The 23,888-nt window shown below is 38.8% G+C and overlaps 1 protein-coding gene across 4 annotated transcripts in view; it reads left to right on the top strand.

Moving 5' to 3' along the window:
• Positions 1-221: 221 nt before the first annotated feature.
• LOC141925647 (heparan sulfate glucosamine 3-O-sulfotransferase 1-like) overlaps positions 222-23,888 on the top strand; it is a 59,419-nt gene continuing 35,752 nt past the window's right edge. For 2 of the 4 annotated variants that reach the window (XR_012623900.1, XM_074830059.1), the window contains exon 1: positions 651-948. The gene's annotated coding sequence lies outside the window, so the exon portion shown is untranslated. Of the gene's footprint in view, positions 301-650; positions 949-1,421; positions 1,561-23,888 lie in introns of those variants that run through there. The other 2 variants (XM_074830062.1, XM_074830060.1) reach the window with 2 other exon arrangements.

Below are 23,888 nucleotides of genomic sequence, written 5' to 3' on the forward strand. Positions count from 1 at the left end.
TGGCCGAACAGTTGTTTTTACCAAGGCTGAGGCGGGGGGGGGGGGAGCGCGGGGGGTTTAGATACTTTTGTGCAGATGAGCCCTCCCTGCGAATGTGGTCACGGCCACACGGATGCTCAGTGGCCTTTCTGCCGTCAGGGATTCCCGCACTGCCCGGCTCATCCATCCCCGCCGTGCGTGGCAGCTGGGGGCTCTGCGGCCCTTCTCCAGGGCCAAGGCACCTGGCGGGCCACCGGCAGCGGGAACACAAGCGAGGGGCCCGTTTCCCGCTGAACTGGGGAATGCCCCCGGCGTTCAGCTGTGAGCGGTGACTGAAATCCCCTTCGTGCCGTGGAGCCTTTGCAACTTCCCACGGTTACTTCACCCTTCCCCGACCGCGGCCCGCCCGGGTCTGGGGCGAGGTCCCGCTGCCCGCGGGCTGACGGCGCGCGTACCGCGCCCGCGCAGCCCCAACTGTTCCCCGCGCGGGAGGCGCGTGGGGCGGCTCGAGGAGCCGGGGGGGGCGGTATCGCCGGGTCACCTGCCCAGAGGACTCCCCCTCCCTCACCTGGCGGGGCACGGGCAGCCGCGGCGCGCCGGGCGCTCGGAGCAGCCTCTCTCCCCTCCCCTCCTGTCCCTCCCTCCCTCCGCGCCGGCGGAGCCCTGCGCCGGGGGGTGAACTCCAGGAGAAGGGATGCTGCCGTGCGCCCTGCCTCCCCCCAGCCCCCGCTCCCCTCCGCGTGCCTCCTCCTCTGGTCACTGGGACTGATGAATTAATCATGATGTGGCTGCTGTTAGTGCATTTATGTGGAGCGGGCTGTGCCACCGGCTCGAGGCGTAGCGCGGCGGGGGTGAGGGAGTGAGGAGAGCGCCGGCCCCCCCCGCTCCGCTCCGGCGCGGAGCCGCCGCCGCCGCCAGCTGCGCGGAGCCGAGGCTGCGGCCGCACCGCTCTCCATGGCTCCGGAGGAGGTAATGGGAGTCGGGACTCGCTCCCCGCTTCCCCGGCAGCCAGGGAAGAGAGCAGGGCAGGCGGGGGTGGGGAGGGGCACGGCGCGCTGGCAGGGCAGTTTTAACTTGCGGGCAAGGGGGAGAGAAATATGTTGGCGTGGGAGGGGGGGGTTCGCCTCGCATCCTCGAGGTTCCCTCCAAATCCTGCCTGTGGCTTAAAAATTCCTCTCTTGACATAACTGTGCAGGAGCCAGGCTCACTTTTATCGCCGCTGACGCTGTCAAAACCGTTGTGGCTTCAGCGGTAACAACAGCGAGCCCCCTCCCTCCGCCGGGCTGCCGGGTCACCCGCTCCGTGTGAGAAATTAAACGCTGATAATTCATTAGCTTCATCTTCCCCGCTTACGCGAGAGTGAGGAAGACCTGCTAATTAATTTACATACGAGGGAACGATCTCTGAAGGAAGGGAAAAAATACCCTATTGCACCTGCTCCGCCGAGACTTGTCGTCTGAATCTGGAGGAGAGCTATAAATCATGTAAAGTGTTCGCGGTGGAGCCGGCTTCTGAGAGCTGTAGGATTATGTATCCAAATGGTGAATTTATATTTCCCACTAGGAAAAGACTGAAACTCAGGTCAGATATAAACTGCATCATTTCATTTAAAACTAAACTGTAGTTATTTGTTGTAATTCTAGAGGGGGTTTTTCTCCTCTCCTGATTAAATAGAAAGTACTGTTAGAGCATGTAGTAATGATTTACACATTAGAGCCTGAAATCTCTTGCAGAGTTGGAAGTGGTTGACAGTATAAGAATGATGCTTTAGAATCACATATGTCTTCTTATTTTTGCTACACATGGAAAGACTGAGAATAACCAGGCTGTTAAATTTTACTTTCAGTTTTTACTCTGTACAAAATCGTATTTTCTGAGATACAGAAAACTTAGACTAGGGAGACCACAACTTCAGCTGAAAAGGTTGACTCTCTCAACTACAGCAACTAAAATCTGTGTGATGTCTGCTTTGATTATTCCATGCTTTGAAAAAAACTTTAAAAATGTGATAGGCTACTTCCAGGAATTTCAGTTACTGCCTCTGAGGCAATACTGCAATAGTTCTTGACACTTGCCTGTTAAATGAGCTGAAACTGGGGAGAACTACTGTTCACTAAGATGTTTGTGTTTAGGGCTATTTATTCCTGTGGCAGGTATTTCTCCATAAACTAGGAAATGGGGGCTTTAGGCTCATAAGATCATGGTTTCATACTGCAGAAAATATTAATATTTGAGTTTTATGACATCAGTGAATTTTCATATATTTGACTAGTTTTGTTGCTGGCAAAACTAGACTGAGGTTATTTCAGATGGAACTAATTTAGATTGGGGTTAATTGCTTTAGTAGCCTAACATTTTTGATAATACTGTAAGTGGCAAATATTATTAAGGTCTTTTGTTCCAATTATGTAAAAATATTGCTTTCTGATGAAAAAGATGTGTGTTATAGATGGAGACTGTACATTGCATTAACTCATGTCATCAGAATGAGGGAATTAAGGAGCTTGTGTTCTTCAACAGCACATGTGATGTGCAAGTTTTGTAAGTTGTGAGCTTATTCTAAGAGTGTGTGTATGTGTGTGGCAAAAGAGGGCTATACTAGTAAAATAAACTTATAATAACCCAGAAATCTGTGAGGTAAGCAGGAACATATGAGCTAGGCTAGCCACTCAATACATTTCTTTGAAAACAAGCGTATATGCAGTAGTTTTCGTATCACTGTTCTACAGCAACAAAATAAAGGAGCCAAAAATAAGCACAAGCTGGAAATAAAGTAAAAAATTTTAAAATGAGACTAGTCAGAGGGGAAGATTTTGAAATGGAGTCTTTCTGTCAAATCCAAGACTGCATGTCATTGTTGAACTAAATCATCCTCACATATACAGCATTTTATGACATTTAAGGTGGAAGCCTTAGTCTGGTCTATAACAAACCAATTAAAAGAGATTCTGTTGCTGAGGATTTGGTTTATCACAGAAAAAGAGATGGTAGAGGTCAAACGACAGTCAATAAAGGTGGAGTTTGTTAGCTTTGTCTTTGAACTTGGAACAGGAGAGCAATTTGTTTTCTTCTCTGATTCTTGTCTCTAACTGGAAATGCTGTCATGAACAACAGTCCCTAGAGTGGCCAAAGTATATTAAGTGGTGGACTTTTATTGGTCTGAGATAGCACTGTAGTAGAAATACTTTTTCTGTGTAACCAGCACTGTTCTGGTCAGTACTTTGGCTATATAGATCATACATGGATAACAGGGAGGTTCTGAAAAATTAGGGGTTTGAACAATTTCTGTCATTGCTTAAGTTTCAGTCCAGTGTACATTTCTAAGTGAAATTTATGTTTGGCTGCTAAAGAGTGGATCAAGTTACACTGGAAAAGCATTTGCTTCTTTCCTAATCTAAAATGAAAGAATTGTTTGTCAGTCAGAAGGATGTAGGGAAATGTGTTTACAGTCACCAGACTTTATTGTGCGTACAATAATGACTTGACTGTGTTTGATACAATGGACTGGGAACATGGTGACTTCAGTGAACAGACCCACCTACCTTTTCAACATTATTTGCAACAGGTTGAGCATGCTTTTTGTATCGTGAAACCATAGTGCTGCGCGTTTCTTGATGAATGTAGCTTTGAAAGGAGCTGAATGGAGAAGAGTTAGGTGTTTGCAACATTGCTTAATGTTCTCCTAATGCTATACAGCTAAGTATGTGGTAACTGGTCCCTATCTGTAGTCATGTGAATATGCCCTCTCTGTTTTCTGTAGCTGTTTTTGAATTACACACTGCCCTAAGAAAACTTTTGAATGCGTTGTTCAATGATTAACATAAAAGTAGTAAGTTACGAGGGGTGTACGTAACTGTATGTCCTAACAGAAGCTTATGTGCAGTTTTTGGATAGCAACATCAATATAGAAAGGAGAGTGCCAGTATTTGAGGCATACATGCATAGAGTACAATCAAATTCCTTTTTTGGCTATTTATATAGTAATCAGGAATCCATTAAACTGGCAAAGAGAACAAATATTTAATGAAGACCTAAAGAGGCAATATAATTTCAGTATGTTTGCAATGCACTGCTCCGTTTAGTTGCTGATTAAATCTTTTGATCTCAAGGAGAGTTTCTAGTCATCTGCTTTGATGCAATATTCTATTAAAACATGTAACCTAGAGGGGTAGGGGTTTAAGTCTTAAGACTGTTTTTTCTTAAAGGTAAAAAATTGTATGTAGTGTCTCATTACCTCAGTTGAACTTTATTGGGAATAGTGGGAACAAAAAGACTGGGAAGGTAGGGAACAGAACAGGGAGCAGTTCTTCACTGTAGTAATTCAGGGCTGAAGAAAAGGCCTGAGTTAGGCAACAATCTTGTCTAATCCCAGTCATAAAGTCACCACAGTCTACCTTAAAGCCAGTTAAGTACTTTGCCCTGTTGCTCTTTGTGAAAAGATGTTTCAAAGCCTCTCTCCTAATGCTTCAAATTTGCTTTGAAATTTCAGCCTAAATATATTCTTTGATTCCTAATTTTTAATATCTCAATATTGTTATTTTAAAACAACTTCTTCCTTGGTGTGTAGCCCTCAATAAATTATAAACATTGATCACATGCTTTCCTCAGCTTTTATGTGCTAGGATCAAACAAGCAGAGCAAGCACCTTTTAGTCTGTCTAGTAAAACAGAATAAATGGGAAGATACAGAGCCTAGTAACTTGATTGTCCTGCACTGTGAACGTACCTCACCTGCATCAAATACCTTGTACCTGAAGTGTTTCCTCAAAGTCTTGAATAATAGTGCTAATGGTCCATTTGGTCTACTTAAAATACTTTATCACATATTGGTGATCAAATACTTTATCACATATTGGTGATCAAGTTTGGTTTACAGGTATGCCAGGTTGGCTTAATCTTCTTGCAGTAAACTAGACATGGGTGTGTGATTTCTCTTTTCCTGTTTCACTCAAATGGTAAGACACCATGTAATCACAGAAATTCTGCTATTTGTAATCATGTGGCTTTGAAGAGTTGCTAAATGTTTTCCCGTTTCTAATATGCCTATCCCAGTGGTCCTCCAATTTCTTCTCTAAGTTAGCAAGAGTCTCCCTTGTATCAAGAGTGCTTCCTGGAACCAATTTTTATCAAAACACCACTACTTTTTGCCAGGTTCACAGACATGAAATAAGATGAGTTTGAAGGATTTTAAGTAAGTCCATTCAATATGTCACTGTTAGTCAGTTTTATATCCACTTTATTTTTGTGTTACACCCTTTTTCAACTCAGTAAATAATTGCTGGGTGATACCATATCAAATTCTTTACTGAAATCTGGAGAGATTGGATTCCTTTGCCTTGATATTTGCTTTTAAAAGTTAACTTACTTGTTCCAGACTAATATGTCTTTTTAAAGTTATGTTGAAATTACCCTGGTTTTTTACTTCTTATTGTCAATTACTTTTTAATTTAAAAAAAGAAAACCCCAACTTTTCATATATTGAAGTCAGGATAACAATTGCCTAGGTCACTTGCTTCTCTCTTCTTACGCCTAAGCACCACATTGTCTACTCTCAAGTATACTCTCCACTTTGGTTTAGCTTTTTTTTTGCTACTCACTGTTTAAAAGGACTTGTACCGTACAGATTTCTGATGATGATACTAGGTCCTTTATAAATTCCCTACCCTGTGGCCAATCCATTAATAATCCAGGGAAGAAGTGTAATTTAATAGCTCAAAAGCCTTTGTGCCTTAGTCGTTAAGAACAGGGGGCTGATCCAAACACAATACTTGGTTTAATTTCCTAGGTTAGCTTTGTGTCCCTACTGCTTCTTTCTTTCCCCATTCCCCACCTTACAATTACTGTCCATTCTATTCAGCTGCTCAGATGGTGTTCTCTTAAGAATTAACAAAAAATGGGATAGAGGTGGAATACAGTGGGATATTCATGATGGCATAGGCAACACTTAAATTTAATTACTACTGAAAATGTCCTGTAGTACTGGAAAGTAGTAATTGTGACTGCATTACTTAAAATTTACTTACATTATTCTATTAGATAACAGACTGACCTATGTTTGTGATGAGTAAATTTGTTGAAATGATTTAAAGATACTGTAATTATCTAGATAGCACTTTAGGAAGACAGCTAGTTCATGTGTCTTCACAGAAGAAAATTATGTCGTGCTGCTGAAAGGGCTTTGAAGCCCTTTCCTTAGTTTTATGTCCAAGTTTCCTTGACCTCAAAAGTGAAGAATCTCTCCAGGATTCTGTTTTTTGCTGGAGTGTCTTTCTTTCTTTTGTAGTCCTTTCTTGTCTATTAAATCAGGTTCCTATTTTCAACGCAGTCCTTATTTCTACTGGTATCTGTGAAACAAGTGACAGTTACCAGAGCTTTATTGGTCTTCCTGCTGCCTACAGAGTTTTGAATGGAAACTGTGGAATTGACCAGAATCTCTTGCTAATGTTGCTGCAGGATTGCACCTCCATTTGTAGCCTCAAAAAGCCATTACTCTTTCATGCATATTTAGAAGTTTAGCTTTTCTAATTATTAATGTAAGAATCTATTCTGTTCAACTGTTGAAGAAATTTCTATAGGGTAAAATATGCACTTAAGCCCCCTTGGCTAAAACTAGCAAATAGATTACAAAGTTTTTAAGCCTAGAGAAGAAAGGTAAGCCCTTTGTATTAATGAAATAAATATTTCTAACTGAATGTGAAGTGGAAAAGCTACTAAAGGGGCATATGTGCTGCAGTGGCTTGAATAACTTGAGCTGGAATAGTATGGGTATGTTTCATTAATTAAGTTAAAGTGTGGTTTTGAAACAACTATTTTTTAATGTTTTTTTAATGTTTAAAATATAAATAGTATTTTGAATAATGTTATTGAATTTTGACATTGCAACTTCTTTTTTAAACCTCTCACTAGTGTTTATTTTGCTTAATCCCCAAAGTGTAACAAGATTTCCTTGGAAATATGATGGTGTAGTATTACTCTTACTTCATACTTAAAATTTTGAATTGTAGATATGAAAGCAGAATATGTCATGTAAGTGATACACTAAAAATTCAGGATAGGAAGTTAACACGCTAAATAACAGTGGTTTGCCTTTATGTCATGGAACTGCTTACACAAAAGATCAAGTAGATATATAATGACAGAACCGCAGAACTGAAGAAGGTGGAGGAGACCTTTGCAGATCATCTAGTCCAGTCCCCCTGCTCAAAACAGAGTCACCTAGAGCATGTTGCCAAGGGCTAGCTGCAGTTGGGTTTTGAGTATCTCCAAGGATGGATACTTTACAGCCTCGTTAGGCAACCTGTTTCAGTGTTGGACAACCCTCACATGAAAAATGTGTTTTCTTGTGTTCAGGTGGAATTTTTTGTATTTGTGTTTATGCCTTCTGCTTCTTGTCCTTTTACTGGTGGCTACTGAGAAGAGTCTGCCTGTGTCTTCTATTATCCATCCCATCAGGTATTTATACATATTGATAAGATCACTCCTGAACCTTCTCCAGACTAAACAACCCCAGCTCTTTCAGACTCTCTTCGTATGACACGTACTCCAATCCCCCTATCATCTCTGTGGCCCTTTAATGTATGCAAACCAGTATGTCCATGTCCTTCATGTACTGGGGAGCCCAGAATTGGACACAGTACTGCAGATGTGACCTCACTGATCTGAGGGAAAGGATCACTGCTCTGAGCCTGCTGGCAGTGCTTTTATCTAATGCAGCTCAAGAGGGTGTTGGCCTTCATTGCCACAAGAACACTCTGCTGGCTCATGCTCAACTTCTTGTTCCCCAGAGCCCCCCCACATCTTTTCTGCCAAGTTGCTTTCTATCTGTTTGGTCCTTAGCTATTTACTACAGGAATGTGCATTTCCTTTTGCTGAACTTCATTTCTCCAGTCTGTAGAGGTCCTTCTGAATGGCAGCACAACTACTCCCGATTTTGAATGGTCTGCCAACTTGCTGAGGGTGCACTTAGTCCCATTATTCGGGTAATTAATGAAAATGTTAAACAGCATTGGCCCCAATATCAGCCTTTTGGGGTGCACCATTAGTAACTTGCCTCCAGCTGAATTTTGTGTGAATTTTGAATCATAATCCTCTGAGCCCAGCAATTCCACTGGTTTTCATTTCTCCTCACTTCCATACCTCGTCAGTAATAATGTAGATTACTAGTGCTGTGTGGCCAGGATAATTAACAGATAAAAATGTCTTTTCACCCTCCTTCCTTGTTCTGATTTAATAGTACTGGCACATGTGTGTACACACACACTAATTGACAGTTGTCCTTTTGTCTGTGTTGTAGTGTATGAGTGTGAATTACCCATAACGTGTTTGACACAGGGAAAATAGTATTATTTTATGTGTCACGCAGACACTGCATTTTATTGCATTACATTTATTTCCCCTCCTCATTTTTAAGGGAGAAGGACCCTCTGGGCTTGATACAGTTATGGAGATTTTGAAAGTTTGTAGTCTTGAAATTGTTTGTGAAATGGGAGTGAATTAATCAGGATATGGCTGAAGTTCATGAAGCCTAAATGGCCTTTTATTCAGCTGAAGCAATTGTGTATCTTATGTTAGAAAATTTCAAGGGCTTTTAAATATATGCTTGCTTTAGACAGCAAAAAAAAACCTGAGAAAATTTGCATCTGTATTCCACATTTCCTCTTGCTATGCCACGCTCACCTGCTTTGCCAACAGCAGCAAGTAGAAGAGACACTGGACTACCCTCATTGTAAGCAAAGCTTAAGATTTCAGTGCTCTGCTTAAGCTTGGTCTAGGATCAAGCTGTTTTGTCTCAGGAAAATTTATTCAATATTGCTTGAACAGAAGGGAGTTTCCTCTTGACTGATCAGGTCACTGGTGCATTTGCTTTTAGCTAAAAAGCTGTATTTTCTTCATATGTGTGTGTATAGAAGAGTGAGGAAAAGGGACCTTTTCATCAAATGAAGGCTCTCCATTTACAGAATACCGCAAAAGGTATTACTTAAAATACTGAAACTGCTGATTCTCCTTTTTCTCCTCCTTGAAATGCAGATATGATGTCCTAGGGACACAGTGATGAGCTAACTATACTTTCAACTTAATATCTTGACACTGATTTTGAGAAGCAATCTAGCCTTTGCAGTTTGATTCTGAATTCACATCCTGTAGGAACTCCATTATTAAAATGGAAAAATTTTACTTCTCTGTGTGATGCTGAGGCATCTCAGGATGCCTTCAGAATTTGGAGAGAAATGGTGCTTGGCATCTAAGCTGCAGTGAACACATAGGGATCAAGAAGGTGTTGATAGGCACCTGTGCACAGCTCTAGCCTTTACCTTTATTTTCAAAATCAATATAAATGCATATGCTCATCATCTGAATTTCAGAAAAATAATTGCTTTTGTTTTTTCTTCTTTTTGTTGTTGTCTAAATTTTCCTGTTAATGCTGTACATCTGTTTAACTTGGAAAGGCAGAGCAAATCCTTTTCAGCTGGTGTTATAAAAGGTGCAGATATAGTTATTAGGTAAAATGTTACAATTACCTGCAGAACAATGGAGAAAATTATTTAATATTTTTTTCTCTACTATGATTCTTCAGAGTGCTAACCAACCATTTTGTATATTACATTTAAGTCTCTGCAAGTAAAGTCTTACCTTTTTGTCATCTTAAAAAGTGTTTAAAGGGAAAAAAAGATGCCTAATTAAACTTTGTATAAACTGCAAACAGAAGACTTTCCTTTTTTTGTAGGGATCAAGCATAGAAAATGTGTTCTAAGATTGTAGTTATTTACAATGGGATCTTAGTAGATATCTAAAAAAACCCTGAAGCAAGATAATAGGGAGATAGATTGTGTTGGTAAATGGCACAATATCAGTTAGTGAGATACTGTTTTATAGACATGAGTGAATAAAGTAATCCAAATACTGAACGTAACTTTTTAGTTTCTGGATGGAGAGAAAGTGGGCTACTTCTGTCCTTGTCATAATTTAGCATTTATATAGTGCTTACTAGGTACAAAACTCTCTATAGATATTAATTATCTTCGTTACACCCTCTGAGGCAGGTAGGTGATCATCTACAAATGAACAGTATGGGGCCAATATATTTTAGATCTAGAAATCTGATAGGAGTTTGAATTTTGATACAAATTTGTTTGAAGTGTATAAAGGGCAGACTGTATCCCCTAGTATCCAAAATCAGCTCTTACAAGATATGCTTTCATTTTTAAGGAACAAAGATACAGGGTTTCATTCTGAACACTTGAATAACATCATGTCTCTTTGATAATGGAGTGTCGACAGATGTAGTTTTTCCTGAATTAATGTGTTGCCTACTATACAGAACAATTTTTTAAAGGTTCATATGGAATAGATCTTTTATACAAAGATTATGTCAGATTTAGCTTCCATTTTTGTGGAAAGGTGGTTACACATGGAAAGAGGGAGCTTGTCTGTCCTGTCTCCACCCTCCTTCGTTGACAGACTTTCCCTCCAGCAATCAGTTGACAGCAATCAGTTTGAGGATTATTTCTGGAAGGAAAAGGTTTACAGCTTTACTTCAACAGTAAGATTAAAAAGAAAGTAGCTGTCATCTATTTCCTTGGCTTAACTAGTTAAAATCATAGCCATAAAAATGCCGTATTACTCAACTAAGCTGTTCTGTGCATTTTATACAGTAAGCAGACCTTATTAAGTGAAAGGTGGTCAAGCCTTGCAAACAATAGTTTGTAACACAAAATACAAAACATTAAATTTTGATTGGAACTTCAGAATTTGCTATTTATTGTTTCTAGATAAACTAATTCTTTAAAATAGGCCTTACACAGATATTGTAATGAAATACTTTATCTTGTGGCCTTGTCATATATGAAGGAAACATAGATAATTCTCAGAGTAAAAAAGTTCATGTCTTGTAACAGCCAGATTCTCAAGCATCTTCCAAGCTTGCCTCATGTTAATTCCCACACTGTCATGTTTCCCATTGTACCATTTATAAAGGAAAGTACTCTCAAGTTTAAGATGGAAAATCATTTGCCATTGTCCATTTTGACACTTTCTAGTGATAGATTCCTAAATTGCAGTATGAAAATAAGCATTTAAGATTTTTTTCTAGGTTGCAATAGTTGCATATCTTTTAGACCCTATCCTCAAACATTAGTTTCTGTCAGTCTTGGAAGGATTTGACTCTGTTTCCTTTGTACCACATACTACCTTTAGTTTATTCTGTAAATAAATAGCTCAATCTAGTTAGATGGTGTTTTGTTGCGTTTTTTTTAATCTGCTTACTTAATTTACGGAATTTCATTTTACGGCTTTGATTTTGTTCTGTACTATTAAATGTTGAGTCTTCCAGTAGTTTTGGTAACCTTGCATCACTGATTTTCTAGCTGTGATGATTTTCCCTCCCCTCCTAAAGTAGATTAATGAAATATCCTTACAATGTGTAGACATCTTTGTGCTTCTAGGGTTTTCTAAATTCAAAATCTGACATGTGCACTGGAGAATGAAGGAAAAGAAAAGGCTTGTTATTTTCATACTCTACTGCATTTTTATGTTAGCTTCAAGTTTCTGGATCCTAAAGTAAGATCCATGCCGGTACACTGCAAAAAATCCTGAGAGATTAGGCCTCTTTAGCAGGTTAGAGAGCTGAATGTTTTTGCTGTTTTCACTCTTTTTTTTAATCTCCCCTCAGCAAAATTATAGAAGTTTAAGACATTTATTTAGATGTTCGATGGCTCTCTTTTTATGCTTATACTTTAGCTCTTGTATCCTGATAGCATAAACAGTACCGGTGACGGAAACCAGAAATTTCAAAACTAAATTTATCTTGAAAAGAGGACTGTTATGATAATTACATATGGAGTTTTAGAAAATGGAAATAGTTTAAATCTTCACTAAAGAGTTGTTCCTCAAAATCAAGTAATCAGGTATTCAGAAAAGAGTACTGTGTCATTTCTTTTGAATCCTTGTGTGGTCATATGCACAGAATATTGTGCTTTAATACTCCAAGGAATTGTTCTACTTTGCTTCTGTAATGAAGCAGTTTCCTTTAATCAAATGGAGGCCAATACAAATACTCAAGCATCGAACATAGCTCTATATTGCCCGCTGGGAGATATTTAAATTTGTGCTAGCTTGCACTACAAGGAAATGCTGTTGAAGCATTTTGTTTTGTTTCTGTAAAATCTCTAATATTCAGTGTATAAAATTTCCATTTAAAAAAACCCTGATAATATTGTATATACCAATTAAGGCAATAACTGTCCAATTGTAGAATAATACTATATGTGTTTTAACATGTTATTCCTGTACAAGCTGACCATATTACTTTACACTGTAGATAAAGAAATACGGGTTTCTCTGCTCTTTCTAATTTACTTTTTGTGATCCTAGGGTATTCTCATTTGTTAAATGGAAATAATCATTTGTGTATATATATGTGAAGAAGGAAATAACTGTCTAGGTCTTAAATTGCAAGCATTTGTTTTGAGGGAACTGATTTTCCATTTATCTGTAAAAGATTCCTTGCTAAAAATGTTCAGAGAAAAAAGAATTGCAGAGTAATTTTTAAAAATTATGAATCTAAAAATACCAATTGTCTCTGCATATAGCTTATTATATGTGCATTAGTATTTTGACACAGTCTCTGCCTGTGAAGTCATGTGCTGTTGATCCTGGTCCCATAAAATGTGTTCATTGTGCACAATTAATAATAGCAACAGATACTTTCTAATTTTTCATTTGTAGATTTTAAGGGGGATAATGAGATTATAACTATGTTTATTTTACAATCTTAATATAATATTTTTTTTTTAAACAGAGGGAACAACCAAAGCATACACAGTGAATTGTTTTATAGGAAGCTTTGGGTAAGACTCATAATTAAGTTTTGGGTTTGTAGCTATTGAATGAGAGATGTTCAATATGGGTCTTCACTGAATAGTATGCCTCATGTACAATGGTTTAAATCTACTGCAGTGTGTAGTTGAGGTGAGCTTGTTTTTACCAATTAAAAATGTACTTACATAAGGCATAAAGGAATTTTAGGTATCGGTGTAGGGTTGTTCAGAAACTTTTGGAGGGAATGTATCTGTTGACACACTACTTCAGCATAATATTTCATGAGAAAATATTTCTGTCTAATAGAATTACTGTCTTTCTCATTCCTGACTGACTTTAAGGGAACTATAGGTCCCAGGAATCCCACCTGTAAGGCAGAGCTTACTACACTGGCAGTAGGAAATCTGTGTAGCTAGGGGAGTTTGCATCACCTAACTTAATGGAAAATCTTTTTCTTTTAACAAAGAGCTTGGGGAAAACTTCCCCCTTCTCCAAATTATCTATGAAATTTTGCTTCTTAAGTGGAATAATTTCTTGTACTACTGAAGCTTCAGAACTCCTCAGAACAAGAATTCTACCTTCCAGTTAGCTAAGTATCCAAGTATAGAATACCTCCATCTTGACCTCTTCATGTCTAACTTACTCTAATTTTCATGCTGAGTAAATACCTACTTAACGTTAATACATTCCTGTTTAATGTGGGATGGCTCTGAAAAGTGAATATTGAATACTGCAATCTAATTTGTAAGGTCATAAGGAAAATATTTTGCCTATTTGAAGTTTTATAAATTGCCTCCTTTTTATTTAATGTCAAGGGAATGAGTTCAGGAAGGCTGATTGAGATGGGAAGGGCTATAAGTGGTTTTCCCCCAAAATAACTAGACAGTCCTTTCTAAGGCCCATTCAGCATTATTCACACAGGTATGGCAGAAGGTCCCACCCATCTGTTTGCTGATGCTAAGGTTTTTCTTCCTCATTTTAATATATAATGCAGCTATTTTTTTAGAAGATGCTTTATTCTGTGTTGAAGAGGGAGGAACATTCAGTGTAATTTAGTCACGTTTTCTTTTTAGTTACAGTTTTTACATTTCATATGAGTTCTGACGTCTTATTCATTTGTCTGTTTCCTGTTGTCTGTCATTAAGTATAATCAATATCTAGTGCAGACTTCTTTTTATGCCATCTATTTTTTCAGATTTTTTTCCTGTAAGTCTGTGGTTTCCTTGACATGTGTTTATGCTTTATTTTTCTGGCTTCTCTAGGGTTTTTTGGTGGGGTTTTAGGTGGGTTTTTTTGTTTTTTTAAATTTTATTTTATTTTCCTCACACTTGCTTTCCACTTCTGTTTTTGCTCTCTACTTGTCATTCTTCACCATCTTCCAGTCTCCCAGATCTGGTTTTATGAGTTCTGAAATGAAGTCTCAAACCCTGTTGAACTGAGGGTTTTGATTAGTGCTGCTTGGGATGGAATTTTCTTCTGAAATGTTTCTCAGTAGGTGACACCAGTTCGTCAAAACTCTACCTGTTCACCTATATTTTGACAAAATCAATAATTCAGTGGTTTGAGTGCTCACCTGATATTTGGATTGCAGTAAATTCGGCAGAATTAGGGCTTTGTCTTGCCACGTTTTGCTTATACATTGCACTGGGTAAATATATAAATATATTTTATTATTTAATGTTGAGAAACTTGTCTTTATGATGATGCAGCAGAAACTGTCTGTAGAGTATAGCGTCATATTTCTTAGTGAAAAAATCTTTGGCTGACCAGCTTTAGATGTAAATGAACTTTGGATTTGGGACATCCTTGTCACATCTTAAAGTAAAAAATTTTGGAAGTAAGTGCGTGCCAAAAGATATGAATGCCTGTAGTTAATTTTTTCTGAAGGGATCTTTAGTGTATTATCATTCACTTCTGTGAAGTAGCTACTGCCTATGACAGTGAGTATATAATTTAGTAGCACATCATATGCAAGCATAGGACTCATTCAGCATTTGAAACCTGGGTTGTCTCCTATATGCTTTTGAATTCATATCTTCTACCTGCTGGGAGAGTGTCCACACTGTTAGTTCATAGAATGTTTTGTGGTAGAATGTTGATTTGGACCTTTACACTGAAACTGTTTTATTTTAAATATTAATGAGATAGAGAATACAGCCATAGTGCCCACATCCCTTCCCTGAACAAGTGGACTGCACCTCAAATCTTGCTGTCTTTAAGGACAGTTGCTCAGAGACAATGTCACTTTTGATCTTGGCTTAGTTAGTTAATGCCTGCAAAGTGAAACAGGTTCACAAAATGAGTGAGGAATGGACCTTGTTTAGCTGATTTTTTTCCTCTAGCATCTGAAAATGGATGGGCAGGTATAATGAAGGTTTCTGTTCAGATCCCTCCAGGCAATACCGTTGTTCTTGGTTTCCCACTGTCTCCTGAGTGCCGCCTCTGACAGTTGGAGAAGAGTGGGGACATTGGCATTACCCAAAAAGGAAGGAGAACTGTGCTAGTATGTGCCAAAAGCATCCGAGAGAGAAGGCTGTGTTGTGTCTGGTTCCTGAGTTCCTTGGACAAATGGGATTGCAATGGGAGAGCTGGAAATCACCTGATTTTCTGTAATGCACTATTTTGGGAAAAGACCTGGGAAGTATTTAGGTGCATCAAAACTGTGTTTTTAGTAGAGTACACTTGGGTGAAGTAAAGAAGTAGAGATTTGAATGTCCAGTAGTGCCTCTCTACCGGCACAGTCTCAGAACTGGCTAGTGACTTTAGATGCTCTCAGTTTTGTGCTACCAAATGGTGTATTTTGTAAAAATTATTTACAGAGAACTGATACTTAACGTTTCTGAAAGATAGATTGATTTTAAAGGAGCCGATTGTTCAGATTCTGGCTTCATGCTTAAAGAATATAGTCCTATATATTCATGTACTGTAATATATGTTCACAATGCTTTTTCATAGACTTGCTTATAAGTAAACAGAATAAATTGATTTACTCGAATGATGTTTTTCCTCTTGTTTTTCACTGAAGGCAGGTGATAGACCTGCTTTACATTAGTAATTGAAACACTAGTTTTTAATTGTCAGATTTCACCAGGTACTTTAGCATGAGTACTTGCAAACACAACATTAGTTCTGCTGAAATCCATAGAGCTGTATGTGGTTGATGTTACAGTTGGTTAAATTGAGCTTGCATTGAGTACTTCTGAGAGGTGTTTTTGCTTAACATTGGAATACATTCCATATATTCAATTAATAGTTAAGGGAGACAAACATTTTTTTAATAAAAGACCATGACATATCAAATTTTGAAAAGGGCCTCAGCAGAAGAAAAGCAATGTATTGAAATTTATTTTTTCAGTTTAAGAATGTTTTAAGGAGCTGGCATAGGGAAAACTTTTAATTACTTTTAGGTGATATTTGGATTGTGGTATTGGAAGAAAGGCTTTCAACTTTGCAAATTATGCTAAATTGGGAGAAACAATACAGTCACATTTTGTACAGAACTTAGATTAGTTAAGTATTCAGGCTAATAACTGCAGATATAGTTAAGTGCAGATATGTAATATTACTCTGGGGCAAGATTAAAATGGAGGGTATCTACTGAATGGAAAAATCTTGGAGTCTGCTGACCAGCAGAGGGATACAAGGACCTGTTAGAAGAACACCTGGTGTGTACTGTTTCAGTACAACTGTACTGTAGCTGGGGAAAAAGAAAAGGGAGAGTTATATACATAAATAAGTTGAAGCCATAGAAGTTGGTTATATACATGGGAGCATTCAAAGTTAAACTTAATATGATCTAAATAAAAAGGTTTAGTTAAGTCAGTAGCTATATAACATTTCTTCCTTGGCTCCATTCAGTGTATTTCACTGAATGGCCATTTTATTTCTTTAGAAATATGTGTACACATGGATCAATATATTTTAGATTTAATTTGGTTTAATATTCTTGATTTTTCTTATATTGATGTGACTTCAGATCCTATCTGGCAAATTAAGGTGTACTGTGTGCGTTTGTCTGACAATAGTTACTTCATGTGCTCAAGTCAAAGTCATAGATTCACATTATCTCCCACTAAAAATGCAGACAGGTTAAAATACTGTTGTACCTTCTTGCCAAATAGCAGACTTAACCTGCTGCATGTGAAACTTATTTTGAAGGGGATAGTAGAGAGTAAATAGACTATAATAAAAAATTTGATATGCTGTTCTTTCTGGGGGGAGCAAAGGGTATGAAACATTGAACAATAGAGTGGAAAGGTAGATGTCCATGTTTTAATGGAGTCTAGGTAAGAGGAATGTCTGGGATTAATCTGGTGATAAATTAGTTTCTACCCTACTCTCATAGTCTGTGCTCATTGGACTTGTTATTATGTGTAATACAGTTTCTCTGTATGACACCAATATAAGAGGACTGTCTTTGCCTGCAGAGCCCAGTGCCATCCATTCTCCTGACCACCTCTCTCATAGAACAAAAAATGATTGTACATTGTGCTCCATTGCTGAGTATGGCCTTCTCTGCCCTCCATCAGATTCTGCATTTGGTTCAGAAAATGCAAGAACTGAGAGTCTGTTTTGCATCTACTGGGCTTGACTTTATTGGTGAATCAAAAAGATGGGGCTCAGATTGGCTGTCAGTGAAAAAGCTGAGCTTTCTGCTGTGAATAATCAACAGTTGGCCAGCAGCTGTGTGTGGAAGGGCTCAACTGTAGAGCCTTGTTGTAGAAAGCTAGTGTTTTATCATCCATATAATTGGTGTCTGAAATCCATCTGCTGCCATGTGTTGACAGATAGCTGAGATTAGAAATTAACAGTCTCTAGCAGCGATAGCCAATTCCTGGAGAAAAACATAGATGCTGTAAGAGTGTGGTAATGCTATAGTGCTGATGTTGAACCAGCATTAGAGGTCAAGGGAAAGGAAAGAGCCTTAAGCCAGGGTTTTAGTCTCGGAACCTTGGCCAAATTCTAGTTTAAATATATGCTGTCTGACTACCCTGACTGTCTTACTTCGAGGATGGTGTAGGATGAAGAAAAGAAATTATAAAATGTCCATCGTGCAAAGGAACAATTCTAACTCTGGTGTTATAAAATCTGAGACACCCAAAATTAACCTTGTGAAATTAATCTTGCTTTCCCCCTGTACTCAGTTCTTTAACATTAGAAAATGGGGGGGGGATGGGGGGGTGGCTGTGGCTAATGCTTGTCTTTTTCCCTGCTCTTCATTTGTGGTCATCTTAAATGAATTCTGTGTTCAGTCATTTCTGAGGCTAGTGTAAGGAAATACCTGTTCAGCTTGAAATTCTTGTTATTTGCTTTTGAGTGAAGTAGCCAGTTCCCTTTTATCCCTCTCTCTCTCTTTTTGTTGGTTCTTCTTTTCCCAAGCATGGTGAATGTTTTTTCCTGGAAGACAGCCTGCATGCCCTAAATGTCACCCTGCCATTCTAAATCTTAAATTGAAACCTTTGTTTTTAGGTTTTTATATATCATCTCAATGTATATGCTGTCTTTCCCCTCTATTTGTCAGAAAGATTAATGGGAGAGTGGAGTATTAGCATAGCACAGCACAGGATTGTATTAGCTAGTTCTTGTCTCTCTAGAAAGGACCCCTATTCCTTTATTGTATGTTTTGTTTGAATTTGTTGACAGTAAGAGTAGGATCCCACTGAAGGAAAAAATTATCTCTTTGGAAAGTTAACAAAGGAACAATTCCATATAACAGAAGTGTCACAGAAGAGTGGTCATAGTTTTCATTGCTTGCACCTTTAGAATAAAAGGCAGAAATAGATCCAGTCATTTAGTGTGATTCTTGGATACTACAAGTACAGTAGTTGAGAGTAGTTGCATAAGTGGACAATTAAGAAAACAGTAAAAGCACTTTAGTATTCAAGGGTACATACAATTTGAATTCTTCCCTGAAAAAGCATGGGGTCACTATTTTTCACTTAGGTAGGGTGACAGAATAGTTTAAACTCTATTTGTAGCAATGCTAACTGAAGCTGGTGAGCTACCACCTTTCATTTAAGAAGCACCAAAACAAAGATATGTCACTCAGTAAAGTAACAGTGCATGTAGCTGAGAGGTTTTGCTGAATAATTCTTAAGAGAAATGAGGAAATGACGCAAAGGTGAAAATGAGCCAGATGCTCATGACCTTGCGTAAAAAACTACTTGAAGTGTAAATTCAGACACTGCTTTGTGAGAGCTCTTTAGATGGAATGGTAGATGAAGGTGAGTAGTAAGGAACAGAAAATAATTGCCTTCTTGTGATTTGTTGTGCTAAGAAAAGTGGAACTTAAACACTCTGTAAATAAGCAAGATTGCCTCAGACACCAAGTTCCATCATCTGTTTCTTTCCTTAATCAGAAGAAACCTTGAGAACACTGTGATTTTATGTAGCTGTTCAGGTCAGCTGTAGTAGAGTGATACCACCTTTAGCAAGAACCAACTCTTTTCCTGCTAAAATAATCAAGATAAGAATGGAAAAAACAGGTTCATCATGCTTTGAAGCATTCCATCTCTGATCTGAGTAATTGTCCCAAGGGATCTCTAGAGAACTTAAGTTTTCTCATTTATTGTTTTAGAGCACCAGGAGCACTTTAGTCTGTTGGGGAAGCAGTTATTAAATCTGCACAGTGCACACTAACTCACTTTTGAAAGACTTGCACCTGCTTCCATTGAAATGTCAGAGAAGCCAGCTTAAGTGTTGGATGAGGAAAGGACTGAATGTGACTCTTGCATCTGACCTGTTGCACAACTGCTCAGTAACAAGAACTAGAATTGTCAAAAAAAACCCTGTCATGTTGAAACTGGGAAGAGGTTAATTCTACCACAACAGGATGTTGTTTTTTTCTAGGCTGGCTTAGAAGTATGAGAGTCTGTAATATACAGCATAGGTAATGTGCAAGATAATGATATGTGTCTACTAAAAGTGTTGTTTCCTGCACCATTTTGACTCTGACTGTATGTGTGGGTACTTAAAACTTGTTACAGAATTAGCATTTAACATCTATTTCTCTTACTTAACTCTACTTTAAGACCCTTTTTCCTATTCCCATACAGTTCTTACAGAATCATCAAGGTTGGAAAAGACCTTGAAGATCATCTAGTCCAACCATTAACCTAACCCTGACAGTTCCCAACTACACCATGTCCCTAAGTGCTATGTCAACCCGACTCTTAAACACCTCCGGGGATGGGGACTCCACCACCTCCCTGGGCAGCCCATTCCAACGCCTAACAACCCGTTCTGTAAAGAAATACTTCCTAATATCCAGTCTAAACCTTCCCTGACGCAACTTGAGGCCATTCCCTCTTGTCCTATCACTTGTTACTTGGTTAAAGAGACTCATCCCCAGCTCTCTGCAACCTCCTTTCAGGTAGCTGTAGAGGGTGATGAGGTTTCCCCTCAGCCTCCTCTTCTCCAGACTAAACAACCCCAGTTCCCTCAGCCGCTCCTCGTACGACATGTGCTCCAGACCCTTCACCAGCTTCGTTGCCCTTCTCTGGACACGCTCGAGTAATTCAATGTCCTTTTTGTAGTAATCGAGGTGCAGCCTCATCAGTGCCAAGTACAAGGGTAAGATCACTTCCCTGTCCCTGCTGGCCATGCTATTTCTGACACAAGCCAGGATACCATTGGCCTTCTTGGCCACCTGGGCACACTGCTGGCTCCTGTTCAGCCGGCTGTCAATCAACACCCCCAGGTCCCTCTCTGACTGGCAGCTCTCCAGCTACTCCTCCCCAAGCCTGTAGCGCTGCTGGGGGTTGTTGTGGCCAAAGTGCAGCACCTGGCATTTGGCCTTATTGAAACTCCTACAGTTGGCCTTAGCCCATCGCTCCAGCCTGTCCAGGTCTCTCTGCAGAGCCTCCCTACCCTCGAGCAGATCAACACTCCCACCCAACCTGGTGTCGTCTGCAAACTTACTGAGGGTGCACTCTATCCCCTCGTCTAGATCATCAATAAAGATGTTAAACAGGAGTGGCCCCAAAACCGAGCCCTGGGGGACACCACTCGTGACCGGCTGCCAACTGGATTTAACTCCATTCACCACAACTCTTTGGGCCCGGCCATCCAGCCAGTTTTTTACCCAGCAAAGCGTGTGCCCATCCAAGCTGCGAGCAGCCAGTTTCGCCAGGAGAATGCTGTGGGAAACGGTGTCAAAGGCCTTACTAAAGTCAAGGTAAACAACATCCACAGCCTTTCCCTCATCCAATAAGCGGGTCGCCCTGTCGTAGAAGGAGATCAGGTTTGTCAAGCAGGACCTGCCTTTCATAAACCCATGCTGACTGGGCCTGATCATCTGGTTGTCCCGCATGTGCTGTGTGATGGTACTCAGGATGATCTGCTCCATCAGCTTCCCAGGCACTGAAGTCAAGCTGACAGGCCTGTAATTTCCCGGATCATCCTTCCGACCCTTCTTATATATGGGCGTCACATTGCCCAATTTCCAATCTGTTGGGACCTCCCTGGTCAGTCAGGACTGCTGGTAAATGATGGAAAGTGGCTTGGTGAGCACCCGAGCCAGCTCCTTATGGATCTAGGGAGAAGGGAACATTCCTTCTATCTCTGTCTATACCTGTCTCCTCCTTACAAAGGAGCTCTCTGCCCTCCCAGAAACTGTGAAGGAAAGCAGTTTTCAATAAATTCTCTGGTTTGGGTGTTTGTTTGGGTTTTTAATGTAATTTTTTTTCCCCCCTCAGAGACTTAGTTGAAGACAGATCAAGTGTTCCTGCCTCTTGTCCTATTAGATAGAACTTTTGAATGTGAGACTGAAAATTTTTCAACCCTGTGCCATCCAAAAAGATGCTTAGCTTTTATCATCTAATAATTCCAAAATGTTTTAACTGATCAAAATAGAATCTATGTGAATACTTTTTCTTCTCCTACTTTTTTTTTTTTTTTTTTTAACCTGGAGCCATTCCATATTATTGTCTGGCTAATTGATATATATAGAAAATATGTTGTATGTCACTAGTGACATGTCACTAGTGACATGTCCTAAGGCAAAGCTCTGTGTAAGAAATATTCCTTGAGACCAGCCTTTCTCTGTCTGGAGATCACTTCTCCACCTGTGAATTAGTCCTAGAGAAACTAAGCAAATCAATATAAATGCAGAGTCAGCAGAGAGAAAAATCTTACAGTGAGATTTTCCTATCATAGCATGTCTGCCATGTAAGTTTTCACTCAAAGATTGTCAGGCTTCTACTTTTACATTAGGAAATATGTCTCCAGTAGATTGGATTTTATGAGGACTTTATTTTTGTGGGAATAGTGAAAGCTAGAAACAAAAACTTTCTTTCAGAAGCTAAATCTCTAATCCTTGATTACTTGGCTAAGAAACTGACAGTTAATCCGCTGGTACTATTAAGAATTATATCTCTGTTCTGGTTTTCATTTTCTCCTTGGGTAACAAAACCCAAAGAATTTAGTATGCTTGTCATATATCTCTCCCCTGCCAAAGTAGTAATGTTAAGAGAGCTCCCATGGGAGTAGGCTGTTTTGCCAAATCTTTTACATAGATTCAAAACCTCTTAGTAACCATAATATTCTTTATGTTTTTTTGTTGTGGGGTTTTTTTGAGATGAACTTCTGTGTATATTTAGCACCCAAGGATATCTGGGTGGACTTCACATTGACTTGACTGGGAGTAAGTGACAGCTTCCAAAATTAAATTCTTCTGCAATTGTGCACAAAGTAAGCCAACTGCTTAGAGAAACTATTTCTATAATAATACTCCTCAGTTTTACTGGAACTTCTAAAAATGAGGTATTATATGTATCAATAGCCTAGATTCTATTTCGGGTATGAAACTCATGGTTAGAAGGGTCAAACTTTTGGGATTTAGTCACTTAAAGAGGCATCAGAATCTGTATCTGTAGTGGAGTGATTTAATAAAGGTGTTTTTGCAAAAAAAAAAAAAAGAAGTATAAATAACCTTTGAACAAGAACAAATCTGGCTCAGAAGCATTTCCAGTACTATCAAGTTTCCTCTTTCAGCCATGAAAGAGATAATCATGCTCTGAGATAGAATATTGCCTTTGGACTTTAGAAACATATTTTTTTAGATGAAAGTGAATTTTCATTGTTGGTCTCTTATTATTTATCTATGGTGGTTCTGTGTTGGGTGAGGTATTCTTCTGTATTGATAAGCTTTGCTAGGAAATCACTTGCTGAACATTTCACTTATTAAGTTTTAAAGCTTTTATCTCCTGGGCATTAAATGTAAATGAGGTTTTATTCAGGCTTTTTGGTTTTGATGCATTTCCCAGAAAATTAACTGCAAATACAAATCAATGTACTCAGGTTTAGAGATAGGTATTATAGTGGCAGATGTTCTTGAGGAAATGTCCTTAACTTAAACTTGAATTTTGTGGTTTCTAAAATATTTTTTGAAATGTGATTATTCTAATTGTTTCTTCATAGAGAGAAGAAAAATAGACTGTCTCCGCCCCTAAAGCCACCCTCATAGAAGCACTGTTTACATCCTTATTCCAAATTCGCTTTGTAAAAATATTTTTAGAAACAACAAAAAAATCCTGAGTTGAAAAATCATTAATTCAGTTTTCCCTGTCTCTTACCTTCCTGATTTATTATTATTTTTACCTGCAACTCTGATTTAAAGAATGCTTTATTCTACCTCATCTGTCACTTTAAAAATAACACATTTAAACTCTCTCCAGATGTCATAATTTAATTTTTAAATTTTAGGATTTGTTTTCAGGAAAATTGAAGCAAAATACACATATACAATAATAATACAGATATATGCTGGTTCCTATTGACACTGTGTAAAATTTTACCAGATTGACTTCTGTTTCAAATAGATTGTAAAAAATACTTGTTTACATTTTATATTGACTTGGTTTTTGTTTGCCCCTCTTTCCCTCAGATTATCCTTTTGGGACACTGGTTACAGCTTCAGGTAGCACCTTTTTAGCATTTGCGAACTGGTAACACAGCAATGAAACTGAAAATGCATTTCTTAAAATGAAAATCAGGAAGAACAGTGTAGGGCACAAATATGAAGGACAGCATACAGTACTAGAGAGCACCTGCTAGTTGCTGATGTTTATGTGCTTGAGCAGTTGGTGGTACTTA

Source organism: Strix aluco, chromosome 7 (genome assembly GCF_031877795.1).
Source record: "Strix aluco isolate bStrAlu1 chromosome 7, bStrAlu1.hap1, whole genome shotgun sequence".
NCBI lineage: Eukaryota > Metazoa > Chordata > Aves > Strigiformes > Strigidae > Strix > Strix aluco.